Source organism: Odontomachus brunneus, unplaced genomic scaffold, assembly GCF_010583005.1.
Source record: "Odontomachus brunneus isolate Ranch 3 - 2012 unplaced genomic scaffold, Obru_v1 Obru_scaffold_146, whole genome shotgun sequence".
Taxonomy (NCBI): domain Eukaryota; kingdom Metazoa; phylum Arthropoda; class Insecta; order Hymenoptera; family Formicidae; genus Odontomachus; species Odontomachus brunneus.
Genome location: NW_022639596.1, coordinates 219,636 through 225,925, shown reverse-complemented (window position 1 = coordinate 225,925; position 6,290 = coordinate 219,636). Strand labels below are relative to the sequence as shown.

Here is a 6,290-nt window from a genome sequence, read left to right as displayed (position 1 = left end):
AATTCTTTTTACATCTGAAAATGAACTCAGAATTGGTGACATACGATTGAATTCTTTTTGAATTCTTTTTTAATTATCTATGCTATCTGGGTAGCATTTTTAAGGGTGGTTGCAACATTACAAGCATCTCTTCTTCATCTGAAGAATCAATTAATTCCCAATTTCGAACTATGTGACGCGCCATGTTATTCACTGTCCTGTGATGTTCTTTTCCTCTTTATCAGGACTCCTATACTGTTACAGTGTAATGCAGTGCAGTGCTAATATAGTGCAGTGCCAGTGCAATTCCAGTGTAGTCCTAGTGCAGGGAAAAGAACAGATCTCTAGTTTAATATAGATATCTGTGCAATTTGGTATGTTCTTTTTAGTTGCACTGCTGCACTAATACGATAAGTTAAAATGAAAGGCCTGTTCTTTGTAGCTGCACTACTGAACTAGTGCAATAAGTTAGAGTGAGAAAACGTATATTTGTTTCACTTCAATATATTGCACCAGTTCAGCAGTGCAACTACAAAGAACAGGCCTGAAATAAAATATATTTGTCTCATTCTAACTTATTGCAGTGCAGCAGTGTAGCTGAAAAGAACAGACTTATTCTTACAATTTAAATTTAGAGGTTGCGGGTAATCATTTGACATTAAAGAGATGATAAGCTTATATGTATACCCAGGTATTAATACATAAAACATAAATATATATTAAAATCATTTTTTCTACGTGACGTATATTCTTGCTGTCTTCACGAGACCTATCTCTGTTACAGTATAGTCTTAGTACAGTCTAAAAGAGCAAAACGTTGTTATCTGATATTCGCAACATCAAACGAAACGTTTCTCCAATCGAAACCTTATTATTTTCTCGGGTTATATGAGGAGGCGCAGTATTATTGTAGTTCAGTAGTGATTATATCTAAATTGCAAGCGTGACCGTAACAGTGTTCTATGGACGGTACATCCATTATCCATTTACCGGTTTTTTAAAAAAGAGAATTATGTATATGCGTCAATACGCAGGTACGTATATATCTGTTTTCGAATGTATACAGATATCTTGCATGCGAAACGTCAAGTGTCAACGTAGAAGTTTGATGAACAGCGATCAATAGCCTAACATTGTTGCGCTATATTTAATAACTCGTCATATCGTAACTTTAATCCAGAATAATATTTATATATGTATAGAATTCACAATGATTCTTTTTATTTTAACAGATAGACAGACGTCAATGCACATCTCTGTCAAACATGTGACTGCTAACCCAGAGTTACTTGTTTAAATACAAGTTCTTTGGTCATGCTATTGAACTTATTGATGTGCTTGGGAAGAATAAATTAAATCATAGATTACAGAATATCTGTTATTAAAGCAGATTATTATACATATTAACGTACACACATTGTGGTAGCAGAACGTTAACCTGCCAAGCATATTTGCTTCTTGATTAAGTCATACATCTGTAGAAAAGGAATTGATCATCATGCAGAAACTACCATCTGAAATTTTTCTGGGAAGTGGTGGCACTCTACATCGTTCCTTGATGTTTATGTTGAAGTTAGGTTGGCAGTCGAGATTCCGTTTACCAGTGCTTCTGGTCATTGTCTTTGTCGCCATGGATTATAGATTACAATTAGAAATTGAATTTGGAAATAATGCTGAACAGCATAATCATGTATAATCAAATTAGGAAGGATTACACAAATATAAGACTATGTTGATTTATATACATAAAGTATATATAATACATATATATGTTATATATTAATAATAATATTACACATATATTAACTTTGACTGCCGCTGTGACATATACATAACTTAATTTTGCTAGCGGCTGTTGCCTTATAAAGAAATATTTCTTAATAACAGTTTGCAGATATAATGATATAAGAGATCTATATAAATCTAGATTTTAATTTATATACAAGATGTTTATTGTAAAATCAATGGTGGCTATCAAAATATTAGTGTGTTATATGTATTAATATTTGTATCATATACTGATTGCAAAAATGGAATATTGAGCTATATTAAATTTAATTAAGCATACAGTTTCCAAAATGATATTAGGGAAAAGTTAATTTAATAGAACTTGCATGATACACAAATATATATTGTATAGTAATAATTTTTGTAAATATTTTAGGAATGAAAAGGCTTTTGTAAATGGAATATTACATATTTGTGTATGCATGTGTGCCACACATAATTTATGTATATATTTATGTATGTGTGTGTGTGTATTTATATATATATATATATATATATATATATATATATATATATATATATATATATATATATATATATGTGTATATCAAAGCCAAAAATCAGCTATCACGAATTGGCTGAATTCATTGCATTTCGGCCGATTCTATTATTCATATTATAAAGTTTCAAAGGTCAATGAGAAAATTTGTTGATAAGTGCTGATAATTTGGTAATAATCAGCTATATTATAAACTGGCTAAAACGTGGTTAGTTTTTGAAGAATGTTGCAAGTTACAGTTTTGCTATAATTTAGACATGTTTAATGATTATGTATTTATCTTAAAATATATATCTTAATTGTTCAATTCATTTGTTAAAAGAATTAAAGACTGTATAACATTAGTTTACGTCAGTCCCCAGTAAACACAGAATATAACTATTATATAACATAAAAGTAACACGTAATATAACAGATGTTATATATTATTAATATTAAAGTTACATAATTTTCTTTTATAACTGCAATCTCAGTTCTTTTAGAACTGTTATAATTTTCTGTTATTTACAAGTTATAATTGTATACCAATATAACTAAAATATAATAGGTTATATAACAAGTGTTTATTTGCATTACATCTATATTATATAACATTCTTATATCTAGGTATCGAATCATTTGCTAGATGGCTTCCGTTTTCTCGTGTCTCTCGTACATAAAATACGATGAATTAATATATATAAGAATGATGATGAGATGGTACAACTTGTATTATGGAGTCCACTTTTATAGTGAAGTCGTACACTTTTTGATTAATAGAAATTGCTGTTACAGTAGTAATTCCTTCTATTTGTATATACAGAGAGATGAAAATGAATAAGTAAAAATAACTCCAACAGCATAATATGTCTGAGGACATGCTGGAATACTAAACATCTAGAATGGTTTTAGGATGATGCTTTAGAATTAAATACCTATAATTGCTGAGAAATAATAATCTATATTTCAGCTATATAACATTTCAGCAATATGTATAACAGCTATATAACATTTTAGTAACACGTTATATTTCTGTTATATAGCTGCAATATTGTTTGAATAGGAAATTACAACTAACGTGTACGTTACATGTAACAAACATGTTATATTACAACTAACGTGTACGTTACATGTAACAAACATGCTATATTGCACATTAAATTTCGTTATATTACAATGTAACTGTTATATTATTGTGTTTACTGGGTCAGATTATATTTATAGTAATAATAGAAAATTAATTTGACACAAAAACCACTAAATAAGGTATATGGCTATTTAAATTTGTTATTTATAGTATTTTTTACTTTATACTTTGTCTAAAGATTTATACTAATTTTTTATATTTCTGTTGTAGAGTATGAATTGTTTAGACATATTTGCAATATAGTTTGGTCGCAATATACATATAAAATATTAAATAAGAGTCTTACTTTTTACAAAAGTATTTTGAGACTGAATTTTTTATACAATTTGAAAATAAAACTTTTTTTGTGAAAATGATGAGGCTACAAGACTTGGCTGCATCAACTGTATGGTAAGCTAAATAATAGAGTAAACTAAACATCAAAATATATAAATCAAGATACATGTTTTAATTGTTAATTAGCTTACCACCAGTTTAGTGTAACTGTGTCTAATATTTCGTCAAGTAATAATTGATGAAAATCTCTGTTTTTTTTTTTTAATGGAATTATATTTATTTTTTACAATAAAATGTGTATAAAATTATATTTCAAAAATTACTTTTCACATATAATTTTCTTGTACTTTACCGACACACCAATTATCCAATATTTTATTAATATATAGCATTGCAATAAAAATTGAATTCTGTAAAGGAAATTGTGTTTTTATTAAAAAATTAAAGTAATTATGTTTTATAAAAATACATCTACTTAGATATCTATTGAAGAAATTATTGTCCAACATATTTACCCAATGCAATTTCTATTAAACCATTATTCCTCTAGTACATATGTTGTTTTAATCCTCCGTGGGCACACTTGATTTTCGCATCTTTCGTGGGCACACTGGAGATTTATTTTGTCCATGACTATTTTTTTAACTGTTCTAAGCTTTCAAAAAATCTGAAAAAAATTCTGGAATACTTTTTGAAGTCTCTGTTTTAATGTATAATTTTTTTAATGTATAATTAGTACTACTTGAATTAAATGTTTACAAGCTTAATTAGGAAAAATGAAAATTCGGAAGCAGTTTCAACAAAAATAGGAATTTGTTCAAAAATTCATAACTTTGTAATACATCAATATAAAATCTTTTTCTTATGTACTTTTGATTATGATCTTTCGAAACGGTGTATACATATTCAAAAAAGTACAGCGGTTTCAAAAAGTATAATTCTTTGAGACCTGAAGTTCAAGTAATTTTATCTAGTAATATAAGTAATGTCAATATTTTTATTCATACAGAGTTACAAAAACAGTCTTTACATGGAACAATCGTTATAAAAAGATGTATGGTGTTCGTCGCACGCGAGTCTTTCGCACATTGCACAGCAATAACAGGTTTCTTTATCTGCACTTGATGAACAAAAACTGCACCATTTATTTTTGGGCAATTTATCGTTCTTTTTTTCGCGTTCTTTACTTGATTCGAGAATATCTAGAATCGAAATACGAATCCCTGTTGAAAATTTCTAGGTGAATTCCCACAGCAATCCATGCGAATCTATACAGGAAATTTAAAATCCATAGGGTTTCATATAGGAATTCATGTAGGAAATTAAAATTTATATAAGAATCCAGCTAGGAATTCGAAATCCATGTAGGAATCCATATAGAAAATCAAAATCCATATAGAGGAAAGTAGCCAAAAGCGACATAGGCCTCCTAAAGTGACATACCTTTATATTTCATATATTAAATGTTGTATTTTATCGAAACCCGATGAAAAATTTTTCATACATAATTATATATAATTATATAAAATTATAATAATTATTATTTATATAATTTGACAAAAATATATAAAAATATATATATAATGCGTCATGCAATTATATATAAGTTTCTAAGACTTTATACATAATTTTGTATGATGTTGCCTGATGTCACCTAGATATAATTATATATAAAGATATATACCTATATAAAATTGTATAAATATATACTAACGTATGCATACTTATGCATAATGAGATATAATAATATATAATTACACAGAATGTGCGATTTGCGAATTTGTTACTTTGTATAATTATGTATACTAATGTATAAGTATGCAGAAGTATATATAATTATATGTAAATATGTAGAATCATGCATATGTACATATAATCAAAGTATAGCGCGATGTAGATACGAACAGCGGCGCGTTGTCGCGCGACAACGGTCATCTTCAAAAGTAAACCATTTTTCTTTACACGGAGTTTGGCCTACTGATTCACGTGCGCTCATTAGCTCACAGAGAATAATTCATTCCTCGTCAACTATTGCGAATTTTGCAAAATGATACATGACTTTTCTATTCAATTTAATCCGTTCTATCTTCACACGAGCGGTTGTATGAAATATAACAGTACATGTATAAGTACAAGTCAGCAAGATATCGTATGAGATATTAAAATCATTATTAACTCTCTTACTATCAAAGTGATCCAGTAGCTACCAAGACTAGGACTAGGACCAAGCGGAACAGATGAGGTTGTTCGAGTTCGAAACTACGGAGGGATATATGAAGTAATTCTTTTTTCTCTATACGTATTGAGAAACTCTCAGTAAATCTTTTTTTAAGTTTTAACGTAGAAGAAACGAAAATATAGAAATATCTAAATATATAAATATTTTCCATAATATTTATTGTAAACAAAAAATTAATATTTTGTAAATATTTCTATAAATATTGCACATGAAAAAAATAAATATAATTATTTATAATTATTAAATTAATAAAGAAATAAGAAAATCGAAATTTAAATTGGTAATGTACATTAGAAAAAAATTCTTTAAATGAAAGAAATATATTTTGTTACATATAATTTCTTAACTTAAAAAAATATTTGTTAAATTTTAGAAATTATATA

At 27.6% G+C, this 6,290-nt stretch overlaps 1 long non-coding RNA gene across 1 annotated transcript; it reads left to right on the top strand.

Annotated features, from left to right (window-relative positions):
* Positions 1-527: 527 nt before the first annotated feature.
* LOC116850482 lies at positions 528-1,475 on the top strand. Its single transcript, XR_004379358.1, has 3 exons — positions 528-670; positions 764-1,013; positions 1,212-1,475. It is a non-coding gene; the product is annotated as an uncharacterized LOC116850482 (long non-coding RNA).
* The last annotated feature ends 4,815 nt before the right edge of the window (positions 1,476-6,290 follow it).